This window comes from Protopterus annectens, chromosome 3.part1 (genome assembly GCF_019279795.1).
Source record: "Protopterus annectens isolate FY-2018-M chromosome 3.part1, PAN1.0, whole genome shotgun sequence".
NCBI lineage: Eukaryota > Metazoa > Chordata > Ceratodontiformes > Protopteridae > Protopterus > Protopterus annectens.
The window spans coordinates 1,226,761,430-1,226,778,739 of NC_056732.1; the positions used below are offsets into that span (position 1 = coordinate 1,226,761,430).

Consider the following 17,310-nt stretch of genomic DNA (forward strand, 5'->3'; position numbering starts at 1 on the left):
TAAGATCAGAACACCAACACCAACTGCAAGTTCATAAACCCAAGCTACCAGCTGGCCAACTTCTATATTCCTGGGAAATAGCTAAAACCTAGAATAGCCTTCCCCTAATTGTTAGTACCACCCAAAGCACTTTTTGCTTCAAAAAAGCACTTTGCAATCATCTCGACTCCACCAAGATATGCAATTGCACTCAACTTCCTCCTCCTATAACCTTCTGCTAAACTCTAAAATAATTTCAGTGGGCTGCATACAACCTAATCTACAAATCAAATAAATGTCCCAGAATCCGCAATATAATTCATCAGTACTCACCCACTAGAACTCTCTCTTCTGCAGATAAACACCTATTACTAGACAGAAGATCCAATAACTTTGTAAGCAACTCTCTCTACTCCTCTTCCTATGTATCCAAAATACCTACCACTACTTACCCTAAAACAAACACATAACCTTTTAACTTTTAAACAACATCTGAGGTAGACATCATTATGGTCATGTGCTAATGCTATTCACCTGGGTAATATCTCAACTCCTTAATTCCCACTAAACCTCATCCTTCCAATACCATAATTGTCTTCCCACACAAAATAATTCTAATTAACATTCTTTAATCTACTCTCTTCTGGCTACCAATTTTTTTTTACCTGCAAATCTTCTCTAGGCACCCCTTCTGTACATTTTCTCTTCCCCTCTATTAAACCTTCTCGCCTACAGACCTCATCAAACTTACTTCACTATGCTATTCTGTCTCTCACCTCAAATCTATCCACATTCATTTACTGACATTCTACTGTGTTTCATAATCAACTATATTGCAGCTGTCTACTTATCACGACTTTTTTGTACCTTATAAACTACTCCTTGCATCTCCTACCCCACCTATCCAGCCAAATTACTCATCTGTGAACACTGCATATAAGCCTAATCCTTCAAATCAGTGTTAACAGCAAACACCATACTGCACTTATTTGCTGTTGATTGTTCACAAATATCTTAATATCTTCTTTCTTGTTACTTATGTATTTAAGGTCATTAGCCATACCTGTAATATGTACAATGGTAAATAAGATAGTTCTTACTGCAGTAGCTCTGGTTAGCTGTTCTTAATGTTCAGGACAGTTTATTTTCTTTCTGATTTGGATTAATAGTTAAGCCTGCCTACTCATTCCTGCACATGCACCTTCTGTCTTCTAACCACTAACAGCTGTTTATAATGTTTTTTATTGGACTTCTGCTTCTCCTTCTTGCTGTAAACTTTTGTAAACTTAATGTACACATTTTGTTTGGAGGTTTTCTGCCCAGGCCTACACTGAAAAGAGGTATTGTGCTCAGTCAGACTATCCCAGTAAACCAATGCTAATAAATAAATACATAAATAAATAAATCTTCTTAATAAACTCTCCTGCTTCTGACCTCCCTCCACCTAAAATAATTCTATATGCTGATGATCTCCTGCTCCTAAATAATTTAGATAACTACATTTGTATACATGTGGGTACATGGTGCTCCAGTAGCTGCACCCTTTGACTGGTGATAAATACCTCCACTAAATAGAAAATAATTATTACTCAAACAGAACATAATTCACAACTGGATAATCCCTCAAGGAAAAAAAATAGTGGCTTCTGCTCCTCGTCCTTGTGTTATATTAGTATACAAACTCTTAACATCCAGAGCAATCCAGTGCATGACATCACCCCTTACTAGTTTACTAATCTGTTTAAAAAAAGTATTTTACATAAAAGTCTATTTTACCTACATATTACATAAAATGCAAGAAAAAACAATATTCTGTAAGAATAATCATAAGAATAAAGTATGGGTCTGCCTTGTGGGTCAACAGGATTTTTTGTGTACTTTAGGGATGCAATATCAATAAGAAATTCTGCCCTTACATATTATTGGAAGCTTTTCAACATCATTTCTAAAAAAGTCTTCTCTCACATCTTTCATAAGTAACTCATTAAAATACATATTGTATCTAATATGCATTCTGGTTAACCTTGTAGATAATAGTATCCTTTAAATGTTCGTAACATATTTCATATACTGTATATCATTCATAAATATAATATTGTTGCTTTTGTAAGATGAATTAAAATTATATTCTTCTTAGAATGTATATGTAATAATACAGTCCATTCGCTTTTTAATTATAACTGAAATTAGTTTCTGTGCTTTAAAATTTTAAATACACATTCTCTGCCATAAAATCGATGATACTAGAGAAATGTTAATACATTCCTTAGTAAAAAGTCCTCTAGGTTTTCGAATATTAGCTAAAACATTGTCTACCCCCATAGTGTTTTTTTAGGCAATGCCAAACTGAAATTTCTTCCGACATAGGAAATCAAGCCAAGAAAATCTAAAGGTGTTACTGCTCAATGCTAGAAGTCTAAACACAAAAACTCCACTCCACTTAAGCCCTCTTCACCCTATTTATTTATTTTATTTATTTTATTTTACATTTGTTGACCGGGCTAGTCTAACTGAATACATGTCCATTTTCAGTAGAGGCCCAGGGAGATAAGCTCCAAAAAATAGTTGATTACAGTAATAAAGATAACAAAAATATTGGCAAGTACAAATATTAATATATTGTTACAAATTCACTAAATATGACTATATACAATCTAGGAGATAGCATTAGGTAAAATAATTCTCAAGAAGTATTCTTAATAGATGGTTACTTAGTTTACAATTCCTGACTTCCCTGATGTTAAGAAACAAGGAGTTAGTCAGAGAAAGATAGAAAAAGAAAAGGTGGTAGAAAATAAGTCAATGGTTAGTCAGGATTACAACATGGGCAAAGCCAGTGTGTTCCCAGGTGAACTTTAAGTTTTTGTTTAAAAAGTGTTAGGGAGGATAGTGATGTAAGGTCACTGAGTAGAAGGTTACAGTTTTTACCAGCTGTGTTTGAGAACAGAGAGTCACCTGCCTTGTTATTGGATTTACTTATGCAAACTAGTAGTTTATTAGATGAGCGTAGGGTGTTAAGATTATTGTTGGGGGTGATCAGGCTAGAAAGTATTGGAGTGTTATGAGGTCGGTAAAGGGTCTTATGGGCAATTGTAAGTTGGTTAAAATTAAGCTGATTGTCTAGTTCCAGCCAACCTAGTAGTTTTAGATTCTGACACTGGTGGGTTCTGAATGGTTTTCCTGTGGCAAATCTGACAATATTATTGTAGGATTTAGCCAGTTTCAGAAGATTATTTTTGGACAGATCAGTATAAACTGGGGAGACATAGAGAAATGTTGAGATTAGATGGGGGTGGGCAATTGTAGATCTAGCTAATGGAGTGAGGAAGGGTTTAATTCTATAGAGGGAGCCTATTTTTTGTTGACTGTTTTTACAGTGTTGTCAATATGAGTATCAAAGTTGAGGTTGTTGTCAATTGTAACTCCTAGGAGTTTGGTTGTTAAATCAGGTGATATGAGTGTACCATTGTTAAATGTGACTGAGAAATCTATTGGGGTGGACTTTTGGGTAGGAGTGAAGAGCAAGAGCTTGTTTTTTGTTGGATTTAAAAGGAGGCAACATTTAAGAAACCATGTTTCTACTATGTTGAACACTTTTTGAGTTAAGGAATGCAGTTCAGATGAGGAATTGGCTGAGCATATTATTGTAGAGTCGTCTGCATATTGTATACAGGTAGCTTGAGGAATTGTTAAGTGTAGATCATGTCGTCCAATAGTTGAACACACCAATAAGCAAAAAGTAACAGCAAACCTTGGATCCTGGTCTCTTCAAAACAAATTTTAATAAATAAAACTTGACCAAACAGGAAGACACACCACGATAAAATCCACAGATACTGAGCGCTTTCACCCACTAAGCAGGGGCATTGTCAGAGTACAAAAAACATAGCTGATCATCCCTTATATACTAAATTCAAAACCATTTAAGTGAATAATTAAATAATAATTAAAAGTGCTTGAATTGGTTTTGGAGAACAATTTTGTGTATTTTAACAAGGATTACTATATACAGAAAAAGGGAGTTGCTATGGGGGCTAGATGTGCCCCAGGATCCAAGGTTTGCTGTTACTTCCAGGAATGATCTACACTTAGCAATTCTAGGAACTCCCTAGAGAATGCTGACATCTGTGCGGTCACTGAGACATGTTTTAAAGCCATGGAGATGACACCAACAGTACAGGGTTATAATGTCTTCCACACATTTAGACTAGCTAATAAACAAACAGGGACCAAAGGTGGAGGTGTCTTGATTTACATCAAAAATAAATATACCACAACACTGGTCAAACAGGACAAGACACTTGAGCTTCTCCATTTTCAAATCACCATCAGCAAAATAAAATATCACTTCCTTGCAAGCTATAGGTCTCCCTCTATGACCCATGAAACCCATATCATGTATTTAAACTTATTGGAAACATTCACTATCCAACCCAATACCATATTCCTGGGCAACTTGAATTACCCCACTATTAACATAGAATCCTATATGACACCAAGCATACAGGCACAGAGATTCCTGGACTTTATAAACACAAACTCCCTGGAGCAGATTGTCAATACACCAACCAGAGGCGCAACCATACTGGATCTGATCCTCACTAATATAGGAGAGTGCTGCATACCCCCTAGTGTAATGCCTTCCCTGGTAAGGTCAGACCACAAGATGGTCTCCTTTGAAGTAAAAATAAAACCTGGACCCCCCCCAGATAACCCTGGAATATTTGAGAACTACTGTAAGGCTAACTTTCTGATATTAAGTGATAATCTGGCAAAATTTCAAGCCCCCATAAACCGTGAGAATGCTGCTGCCTATACAAAATGGTTCACAGAAACCCTATATAAGCATATTAATAGCTGGAGAGAGGCAGCTTTACCCACCAGGAGGAAGTGTAGAACTAACTCAAAAAACAGGCCACCCTGGTGGAATCACAGAATCAATGGCTGTATAACAGAAGGAAGAAAATCATGGCAAAAATTAGGAGGTGTGGCACCCAGCAGATAAAAGCCATCTCATTAAAATAAGCAAACAACTCAGAGGACAAATAAAGTCTGAGAAAGCCAAATTTGAGGTAAATTTGGCCTACCAGGTCAAGGACAACCAGAAAGCATTCTTTAGCTATGTCCACAACCTCAAAGGCAATACACAATCGTGTGCAGACCTCCTTGTAAATGGAACCAACTATACTGAGCCGGAGGAAATTGCAAGTCTACTGGCAGACAAGTTCAACCCCCCCCCTAAATATAACTCCCCTGCTATCACTAGGTAAAAGGTCCTTAATGCTCACTCTAAGGCCTAGAACAATGCATCAATGGGCCCAGACAATATCCCAGGATGCCTATTAAATTGTATGAAACATGACCTGTCAGGCCCTCTGGAATTGCTATTTAACTGTAGTCTCCAAACAGGGTTCATGTCTCATGAATGGAGAGCAGCAACAGTCATCCCTCTGCATGGAGCTGGGCCATTTACAAACCCTGGAAACTACAGACCTGTAAGTCTCAGTAGTCCTATATGCAAAGCCATGGAAAGAATTGTCATGGAAATTATCAATAATGATATAGTAAACCTCCAGATACTGTACCCAACCCAGTTTAGTTTCATCAAGGGCAGGCCATGCCTACTCAACCTGGTAGATTTCTTTGAGAAGGTCACGAACGCAATGGATGAGGGTAAATTTGTTCACACTGCCTACCTTGTCCTGACCAAAGCATTTGGCACAATACCCCACTCAGGCATCATTGACAAACTCAACAAGTTAGGTACAGACCGTTATATCACCCAGCAGATAGCCAACTGGCTCACAGACAGGACCCAGGAAGTTAGAATTGGGGAGTTCAGATATACAAAGAGGCCAGTCACAAGTGGAGTTCCTCAGGAATCAGTCCTTGGACCACTACTTTTTGGCATTTACTTCTCTAAAATCAAGGCCAATGTCAATGTTCTCTGGCTGACTAAATTTGCAGATGATTGCAAATTAGGAGCTGTCATTGACTCCCATGCTGACACAAATGTTCTCCAGGAAGGGCTGACACAGACAAACAACTGGTGTCAGAGCCATGGACTAAGAGCAGATCCAGTATGGTTGCACCCTGGTTGGTGTATTGACTATCTGGTCCAGGAAGTTTGTGTTTACAAAATCCAGGAATCTCTGTGCGTGTACGTTTGATGTTGTATAGGATTCCCAGTTAATAGTGGGGTAATAAAAGTCACCCATGAATATGGTATTGGGTTGGATGGTTAGTGTTTGTAATAAGTTTAAATACATGGTATGGGTTTCCTTGGTCATAGAGGGGGACCTATAGCTTGCAAGAAAATGGTATTTGGTTTTACCTATAGTGATTTGAACATGGAGCAGCTCAAGTATATTTTCCTGTCTGACCAGCCTTGAAGTATATTTATTTTTGATGTAAATAGAGACACCTCCACCTTTAGTCCCTGCCTGTGAAGTAGCTGGTCTAAATGTGTGGAAAGCTTTATAACCATACACTGTTGGTGTGCTGTCCGCAGCTTTAAACCACATCTCAGAGACTGCACAGACATCAGCATTCTCTAGGGTAAAGAGAGCTTCCAGGGAGTAGAGTCTTTTGTTTAGGCTCCTAGCATTGAGCAGTAATACCATTAGATTTTCTTGGTTTTGGTTTGCTATATTGAAAGTACTTTCAGCTTGGAATTGCCTAAAAAAAGGCACTATGGGGGAAGACAATATTTTAGCTAATATTCGAAAGCCTAGATGGGAGAGGTGCAGACCATCCCTGGCAAAGCAGCATGGTCTGTTGACCATCTCCTTCCAAATATTGCACCCCCTTAGAATGATACCAGAAATTAAGCCAATTATTAAAGTCAGTCATCTTTTGTTCATATTGTGGCATAATCCTTGGAGAATGTAAAATGCTGCTCAATGCTAGGCTCATACCAGCCTGAGACACATAGTCCGAGAGCTGTATGATGTCTCTCTTCATATAGTCTAGGGAGGTACGTCTCAGGTCATTTACTCCTACATGGATTATGACTGAGTCATATTGGTAATTGTGGTCCAATTACCTCAGTACATGTGTAATGGTTCATTTCTCAGACCCTTGCTTGTAAATGCTTCATTCCCAAGCCCCTGCTTACACTTATCAAGAGTGCCGAAGTTGTGAGAGATCTGGGATGCATGGCTTAAAAAGGACCTTGTGGTCGTTAGCCTAGAAAACACCTATGAACGTATAAACCTAAAAGAAAAACAAATGAACTTCCATGAATAATATCAGAAACATCCAATAAACAATATGCATTCTTCACGTTATTATCATTAGATGTACATGAGTAAAACCTGTCATGTGCACGTATGTCATTATCCATATCATGGTTAGTAAGCTCAGTAGCAATCATGTCATTTAAAAAATAATATAGTAAATGAAACTTTTAAATGAATTTGAAAAGTTCAATTTTTAATTTATATAACTGTGGTATAACCATGGGAACTATCTGAAAAAATTTCAGACCACATTTAAGAAAATTTATTGGATCACCAATTTATATCCAGATATATTAATTTAAGACAAATCAATATTATTGCGATTTTTTTTTTCTTACTAGTCACCACAAAGGGAAGGGAATAGTTAGTAAAGCCACTGACAATACCAAAGGTCAAATTACAAACACAAACAAGTACAAATGCAGAGAAATCCTCTGCTCAGACATTGTCAGAACCACAAAAATGGAAGTAAAATATTAGCTTTTACAATACCAATGGTAATGTTAATACCTCCTGTATATTTTATTTGGTAGTACTGCTGGCATTCTCCCAAATTCGGACCTGGTCTGTTCCTCCTCCTTTGTTCTCTCAGTTCATCTCTGTAGGGGCACAAATCATGTTGATTTTGTTGTCCAACAAATCCTTGTCAACCAGGTGCTGGCAATGGTGGAAATTTCACAAATTCCCCTTTGGTATCAATCCAGCTATATGCACTGTGGCTGGTTACATTTCAGCTGTGCCTTTGTTCTTTCAGCATACCCACACTCCAGGAATTCTGACAGTGACGTATGCCAGCATTGCCTCGCTTTCTTTGGCCTGACCTTGTTATTTCCACAGAAATAATTTTCATTGTTGTAAGTACTGACAGCACACAACATTTTCTTCTTTTTTTCTATTAGTTGATTCTAATTCTAATTCCAAAATTAAATTTACCGTAAATTTGTTGAAAAGCATAACAGCAATTTGGTTAGACCTAATATTTCTGTAATAATTCAGAGCTTGTCTGATGAATTTCAGTAATCAGTCTTTTTTGTTTTAAATGGTTCTATCCAAACAAGATACTAACCCATTCCATCACACAGAGGTGGACTGATATTAACTATCACCGTTTAATTTTTTTTTATCAATATCATTCAGAGGATCAAATGAGCTCATGGGACTTTAAAATGTTCATAGTCTTATGGCTATGTCCAATTAAAAATATTTTTAAAGGCTTGTTATGGTAAAATGGACATTGATTTTCATACCACCACTTTTTCTAATTTTTCTATGGTACAGAGAAAGTCCTTTATAAAACAAAGACTAAGAATGAGTGCTTATTACATGAACCTCACTCTGCTACATACAAATCCCTAAAATTTTATTGTCTGCCTTCTGTTGTCCTTTGGTCTGAGTGAGATAAGAACTGGCTATTTTGGATAACATCATCCTACAAGTTGAGATTTTCTTGGAGACTCATACCTTAACACCCCCAAAGTGGCTTTCCTCAGAACCTACATCCTCTGAGAGAAGGCTATCATAAACAGTAAAGGTCCTAGAATCAGTGGGGAGAGTTATGTCTCTGTTTAATGTTTTAAGATTCATGGAACAACTCTAGATATCCTGATTCTATCCACAATTTCACAGGTCTGCATAATTATTACACAAATTTGGCACAGAAAGGCCTTATTTTATATTATAATCTGACATCAGATCCTACAATGTCAGTTATTCCTGCATACTTGCAGGGTTCCAGTACATCTTCTGTTCCAGAACATGCTTCATCCTTTAGTACAGAAAAGAAGTTACAGGATGCATATGGTAAGATGATTTATACCTCCTAGTACCTTGGAACTGAGGTATTGATGTCACTTAGCTCACATATTATCACTTCAAAATATTGTCTTTGAACAGCTGTTACAGAAAATAAATAACATCACAGATTCAGTGACTAAAACGTTACTTGCAAGCTTAAACATTGATGAATCAATGGGTGTTTCAGCAGTAAGGTATATTTATTATTTAGTAGGTGACTACTGTAACAGCTACTATAGCTACAGTTATACATGGGTACGCCTGTCTAGCTCTTCAGACCCTGCCTAAAAATGTTAAGGCAATATGTTAGACAATCCAGACACATATCATTTCCTTTTTGGTCCTTCAACTGTGGATCTCCAATCACTCTTAGAAAAAAAGAAATATCAAAAAATGATGGCAAAGGGCGTATCCTACAGCTCTTCTTACATTTCGTAGGAGTTATCTCTATCACTCTGTCTCTGTCACACAAAAAATACCTGTACAGAAGGCTTGTCCAGCAACTTCTCTTTTCTAGATGTGTTATGTATAACCAAATAAGACAATCAGTTCAAAGCGTTTACAAGGGTATGCTGGTTGCATTGTTATTATTGTGTGCTCTGGTGTTCCTTTAAAATATATCTTTGTTTGGGTAACATGTTTATTATTTATTTATTTTATTTTATTTTACATTTGTTGACTGGGTTAGTCTAACTGGATATATTTCCATTTTCAGTAGAGGCCCGAGGGGAAAAGCTCCAACATAGCACAAAATGAAATATACAATTGTATAACAAATAAAGTAATAGGTATTTGGAATAAAGAGAAAGGTTATAAAAAGTACAATACTAAGAAGGTGAGTATAAAGTCATATAACAGTCGTGATCATTTGATAAGAGAGATACACTAGAGTTCATTGTTAGTTAACATATATACTTGTGGTTATATATGTTTTACAATGACCAGATTTTAGCATACAGAGGTGTATGTAGAGTATGATTATGTATCCATAGGTAGTATGAAGTTAAAAATAGGAAAGGTAGTAGATTAATCCGGGTTAGTGCAGGGACATAACCAGAGTGATTTTAGGTGACTTTTGAGTTTTTGCTTAAAGAGTGACAGTGAAGGTAGTAGTGTTAGATCGGGTAGGTAGAAGGTTCCAGTGTTTCCCAGCAGTATTGGAGAATAAGCTGTCGCCTGACAAGTTATTGGACTTACTTATGCTAGAACGTAGTTTACTCGAAGAGTGTAGGGAATTAAAATTATTATAAGGGGTAATGAGGTTAGCAAGTATTGGAGTATTATTTGGTTGGTAAAAGATTTTATAAGCAATGGTGAGTTGGGAAAAAGTTAGCACATTTGGGAGTTCAAGCCAGTCTAGCTGCTTTAGATTCAGACAGTGGTGTGTTCGAAATGCATTACCAGTGGCAAATCTGGCAATATTGTTATAGGAGTTAGATAGTTTGAGAAGATTATTTTTCTTTAGATTAGTATAAATATGAGAAGCATAGAGAAGAGTTGAGATTAAGTGAGAGTGGGCAATGGTGGTTCTAGCTATGCGGGTTAAGAAGGGTTTGATTCGATATAAGGAGCTCATTTTTCTGTTCACTGTTTGAATGGTGTTATTTATATGGTTATCGAAGTTGAGGTTGTTGTCAATTGTGACTCCTAATAGTTTGGTAGTAGGATCGGGAAAGATGAGGGTACCATTGTTAGATTTAATAGAGAAGTTTATAGGAGAGGACCTATTGGTAGGTGTGAAGAGTAGAAGCTTGGTTTTTTTGGCGTTCAAAAGGAGACAGCATTTCAGGAACCAGTCTTCTACTGAGTTGAATACTTTTTGAGTTAGAGAGTGTAGATCAGAAGTGGTGTTGGCAGAACATATAAGTGTAGAATCATCGGCATATTGAATGCAGGTAGCTTCAGGGACTGCTACATGAAGGTCGTTGATGAATAGTGAAAAAAGAAGAGGCCCTAAAATGGAGCCTGGGGGACTCCAAGGGTGACTGGCAGGTGGGACGAAAGTTTATTTTCCCAGAGAACTGCCTGTTGCCTATTGTTAAGGTAAGATTTGAACCATTGTATAGCTGGGGTATCTAGAGCAAGAAGTTCAAGAGTATTTATAAGCAGTGGATGATTAACCATATCAAAAGCCTTTGAAAGGTCGATGAAGAGAGCAGAAGAGAGGATGTTGTTATTACGATTCTTATAAATGGAGTCAGTGAAAGATAGTAGAGCGGTGGTAGTGCTATGAAATGGCCTAAAGACATGCTGGCACTTAGCCAGTATGTCGTGTTTAGTTAGGTGGTCTAGTAGCTGGTGGTGAATGCATTTTTCCATGACTTGAGCTAAAGGTGATAGTAGAGCTATTGGTCAGTAATTAGAGTAGTCGTTGGATTTACCACCTTTATGTAGGGGGATGATGTGGGAGATTTTCCAGATGTCTGGAATGATTCCTTCATTAATGGTTCTGTTAAGTAGTATGGATATGGGAAAGGCAATAACTTTGGCTGCTATTTGTAAATATTCAGAAGGTAACTGGTCAGCTGAAGGAGTGCAAGGTTTAGATTGCTAAATAATTTAAATCCCACAAATATTGATTATTTTCTTAAGCATAAATTATTACTGTGTCTTCTTTTGGAAACAGGTTCATCTTAGAAAACTGGAGTTCTATTTTTAGAACCTGATGTGGTATAATGCTTTATTAAAAGGTTTCATAGATTGCATTTGTTTCAGTTCTGCCCGACGAGTCTCAGTTATTACTTATGTTTTACTTATTTCTGCACATATTTATTTACTGAGCATTCAGCTACACCCATTTATTGAAAATTCAGTTTGTTTATAGTGACAAGAATATTATCTAGTCTATACTTATATGTCAGTAATATACTTCTTTATAACATGTCTATGCCTGATAATCAGTGTAGTTACTAAAGTGCTTTAGATGCTAATATTTCAGAACTTGATTTATATTACAGCTTGTCATTACTTCAGACAGATATAACTTTACTTTCAGCCCTTTCCAGGACTTGCAATCAGTTGTGTGTATGCACTAAAAAAGTCTATTGAAGAGTACATATAAATATATAATGCTATGCATGCCACAAAGGAAGGCTTATATGAGTTTGTGTGTGTGTGTGTGTGTGTGTGTGTGTGTGTGTGTGTGTGTGTGTGTGTGTGTGTGTGTGTGTGTGTGTGTGTGTGCGTGTGTGCGTGTGTCAGTTTTTTTTGTGGAATGTTATTTAATATGCTGTTATCTTCATGACATCGCTAACTAAATAGTTCTTAGGTGGTTCTTTGGAAGATGATTTACTTCTGTCATAACTAAACTCTAGGGGCCTAACAAAATTTTGGATGGTGCTTGCATGTTTTTTTTTTTATATAAATAACATCTAGGTTTTTCTACACCTTAACATTTTACCTACATAACTTTAGAGTATCTTGACACCTCAGTCTTGTTATCTTTATGTGACCACCTTATTATTTTACTCACATTATGATTGCTCTTATCAATGAACTTCAAGGTAAAACATATTTTACATTATGATGACTTTTATTCATTTGGAATTTGCCCATCTTATGCTGCTGGTTTGATTTATGCGATAGGTTTAATTTTTCCTTTGTGTATTACCTATTATGATATGTTTTGTGGTGTTGTTATACTATATATAAACAGCTTCAGTGAGCACTCAATCACTTTTACTACTGGTCTTATATACTTTTACATAGATCACATTATTAATGAAGCAGAGTACTGACTAAGCTTCTATCCAAATGTTATGATTTATTTTTAGAGTGACTATTCCCAAATAATAGTCACGATAGGTGACTCTATCGTCAGGCACACTGATGTCCCGCTCACCAGGCTGAACAAGGAGAAGGTCACGGTGAGCGGCCTGTCGGGCGCTAGGATCCGCCACATAACACAAGCACTCAGGTCACTCCAAGGCAAGTACAAATATGACTCAGTCATTGTCCATGCTGGTGTGAATGACCTGCGACGTACCTCCCTGGACTACATGAAAAGAGACATAGAGGAGCTCTCTGAGCATGTAGCCCAGGCCGGTATGACCCTGACCTTGAGTAGCATCTTACCCTCACCAAGAATGATTGCCACAATATGAAGACAAGATGATCAATTTCAACAATTGGCTTAAGTATTGATGTCATTCAAAGGGGATCCAATGCCTGTCAGCCTGGGATGACATGCTCGACAAGCCACGATGCTTCGCTAGGGACGGCTTGCACCTGTCACCCCTGGGCTTTCGGATATTGGCAAAGGCTCTTGCCACCCCCATAGTGCCTTTTTTAGGCAAGGCTCAAAAGACAAACCCACCTCCATAGGTATCATAAGGGATAAGAAACTAAGAGTAATGCTACTCAATGCCAGAAGTTTAAACCTCAAGATGCACGCACTCGAAACTCTCCTTAGCATGGACAACATCGATATCTGTGCAGTAACAGAAACCTGGTTCAAGGCTCCCGAGAGCACCCCAGCACTACCAGGTTATACCTCATACCATGCTTTTCGGCCCCAAAACTCGGACCGAACCACAAAAGAAGGGGGAGTATCAATATTCATCAAAGATACCCACACCTCCAGGTTGGTGGCACAGCACGAAGCATCAGAGACTATCCATGTGCAACTAACAGTGGGTAAAACTGCCTTCCAGTTTATAGCCTGCTACAGACCACCCTCCCAAACCCAGGAACCCCACTCGACCTTCCTGAGAACACTGGAAAATATGAAGGTCTCTCCAAACACCATTATATTGGGCGACTTCAACTAGCCAAACATAGACTGGGAGCATTACTCTAGCTCCAACACCCTAGCCCAAAGGTCCTAGAATTTATAAACTCAAATGCTATGGAACAACTTGTTACCACTCCCACAAGAGGGGAAAACATACTGGATCTGATCATCACCAACATGGGGGCTCTATGCTCCAGACCAGAAGTGTATCCCTCACTGGTAAGATCAGACCATAAATTAATCTCACTGGATATTCACATCCTGACTCCACCCCCTGCCCAGAAAACCACAGTGAAAAACTTCTCTAAAGCAAATTTTACACTCCTCAAAACTGAGGTGGAATCCTTCAAAGCCCCCGGGCCTGTGGAAAATACGGCTCAGACTGCAGAATCCTTTATAAACGCATTCTATGAACACCTTCAGGAATGCATGGATCATGCAATCCCAAATAAAACCAAGACCCAATCCTCCAAAGGCAGGCACCCTGTCTGGTGGACCCCAGCCATAAACAAACTATACAATAGAAGGAGGAAGCTACTACATGATAGAGCAAAATCCCAAAAAGGGAAGGCATCTCTGATCAGTATTAGCAAAAAACTACGGGCACTCATACATTCGTCTAAGGCCAGCTTCGAGAGAAAAATTGCACAGGACACTAAGGATAATCACAAGGCTTTCTTTAGTTATGTTAGGAACCTGGGTGGAAATTCCCAGATATGCTCAGAATTAGTCCAAAATGACAAAAAAAACACCGAACCCACAGACATTGCCAACATCCTAGCTGACAGGCTCAGCGCAAACTTCTCCCCCCCCCACCAAAAGGGCAAATATCTATCCCAGCAGAGTGCTGCCCCCCTGACATCTCAGATGCTCAGGTAGGAGCTGCCCTCTCCAAAGTAAAAAACACAGCATCAATGGGACCAGATGGTGTCCCGGGCTGCGTCCTACATGAACTCCAAGAAGAGCTAAACCCAAACATAAAACTACTGTTCAATCTCAGCCTTACTACAGGATATGTACCCAAAGAGTGGCATACAGCAACAGTGGTCCCTCTCCACAAAGGTGGTGCCTCAATGGATCCTGGAAACTATCGCCCCATAAGCCTGACTAGCTTGGTCTGCAAAGCTATGGAACGGATCATCATGGACCTCATAAATAAAGATATTGGGGACCTACAGACACTGGATCCTACCCAGATCGGCTTTGTTAAGGGCAAATCCTGCCTCTTAAACCTGGTCGATTTCTTTGAAACCGTCACCAAGGCCATTGATGAGGGGAAGGTGGTCCACACAGCCTAACTGGACCTTGCAAAAGCCTTCGATACAATACCCCACTCGGGCATTATAGATAAGCTCACCAGCTTAAATATAAACCCCTATGTCACTAGATGGGTTGCAAACTGGCTCAAGGACAGAACCCACATGGTTAGAATTGCTGGAGCCATGTCAGACTCCAAACCAGTTACAAGTGGCGTCCCACAAGGCTCAGTTCTGGGACCTCTCTTGTTCGGTATATATTTCTCAGAGGTACAGGCCAACACGGGACTGTGGCTGACCAAGTTCGCAGATGACTGCAAACTAGGCGCCATAATTGACTCTCCAGCCGACACAAGCATCCTACAAAAGGGCCTCATAGAAACAGACAACTGGTGCCAGAGCCATGGCCTCAAGCTAAACGCCAAAAAGTGTATAGTCATCCCCTTTGGCAAAAACAAAGTGCCCACAAATTACCACATAGGTGGTAATCCATTAAGTACGGAAGAAGTAATTAGGGACCTGGGGACCCAAGTTGATAGCAATCTCTCATTTGAAAACCACGTAGCCAAAGTGGTTAGGAAAACATTTTATATAGCCCACCTAATCATGAAGGGATTCACATCTAGATCAGGGGAGGTCATTGTGCCTCTTTACTCATCCCTCATCAAGCCCATAACTGAGTACAATGCCCCTTTTGGGATGTACCTTACCAGACACCTACAGCAACTGGAAAGACCCCAAAAGTACCTCACCAAGAGGATCAAAGGGCTCAAACAGATGCCATATGCTGCCCAGTTAAAGAAACTCCAGCTCTACTCAGTGGCATACCACCTGCTCATAGGCGATCTGTGCCTGACGTATAAAGCCATGTCCAACCTGGAATTAATGGACATGTTGCACCTCAGAAAATCCAAATCCCTTCGAGCTACACACTCGAGAGACTTGAACCTCAGCACTGAAATAAATCGGACATGCTGGAGGGACAGATTCATAACCCAGAGGCTCCCTTCACTCTGGAATAAAATCCCAGTCCAGGTTAGGCAGAGTCCCTCATTGACTCTCTTCAAGGGGAATCTTGATGAGTGGATGGGAGATCGTAGGTTTAAATATAAACACAATGCACCAAGGTAACACACAATAACGTTTAATGAAAACAAAAAGTAAAAGACAGAGGTGAGCGCTTTCGCAACAATAGTTGCTTCATCAGACGCTCACCTCTGTCTTTTACTTTTTGTTTTCATTAAAAGTTATTGTGTGTTACCTTGATGCATTGTGTTTATATTTTTACTTATTTTTTTTTTTGCATCTTGGTTTTACCTGCAGACGTTTCTTTTTTGTTTCTAGATCGTAGGTTTACCCCGGGTATCACTTCTGTGTCACTGTTAGACAGAGGCACAGTATACTAACCTCGAAAAAGGGCATAGCAAAATTCATTTAAAATGGGTGACGAAATTCAAACACACTCTGCCTAGGCTTATAAATGCCCTAGGGCAGATAGCCTAGTATGAACCTATGAACCTATAAAACAGCAAAACAATAGGCAAGTTTACCTACCATAGCAGTGGATCTCCAAGAAACAGTCACTATAATGGTAAAGATACCCACAATCTAATATTTATTTTTGGGGAATTTATCTTCGTTTTATTAATGTTATCTAAAGAGAAGTTGCCAATGCTGGAGTTGTGGAGTCTGCATGTCCTCCCTGTGGTTTGGTGGGCGTTCGAAAGACATGCGTAAATGGACGTGCCTTCGCTGAAGGTTGAACATCGGGCTGGCACCTCGGCGTCCGTGAAAATCTACTGCCAATCATTAGCAGATGGGAGTTCCGCTGTGGCGACCCCTAACTGGGAAAAGCCGAAAGACAACAACAACATTTAGAAAATGGCCCTTGAAAATACTACAAAGAAACCAGCTAACCAATTTACAAATTTGGGCCAAAAATACTGTATAAAGCCCACTTAAAAACAAGAATAGACAAGACCAATGAGAATCAGTTTGCTAATGAACTTTAATAAAATAAACATTATGGCTCTTGATGCAGAGAAAGTATTTGACAGAGTTAGTTGTGATTTTATGAGAAGGTCAGTGGAAGCATTTGCATTCCACAATAGAATAATAAGGTTAATTAGGAGGACATATGAATAATCAGAGGCAAAGCAAGAATTAAAGTAAGAGAGTTGTTCTTCTCTGATAAGTTGTCTTTGAACAGAGAAACAAGGCAAGTGATGTTGTCTTTCCTCTGTATTTGCATTATATTTACAGCCATTGGCAAAAAATGAGAGATTCAGAAATGCAATAATATAATTGG

The 17,310-nt window shown here is 38.7% G+C and overlaps 1 protein-coding gene across 1 annotated transcript in view; it reads left to right on the forward strand.

Annotated features, from left to right (window-relative positions):
• Positions 1–17,310, forward strand: part of LOC122797761 (DNA topoisomerase 1-like) — an 880,254-nt gene that overhangs the window by 33,897 nt on the left and 829,047 nt on the right. The gene's annotated exons all lie outside the window — the stretch shown is intronic.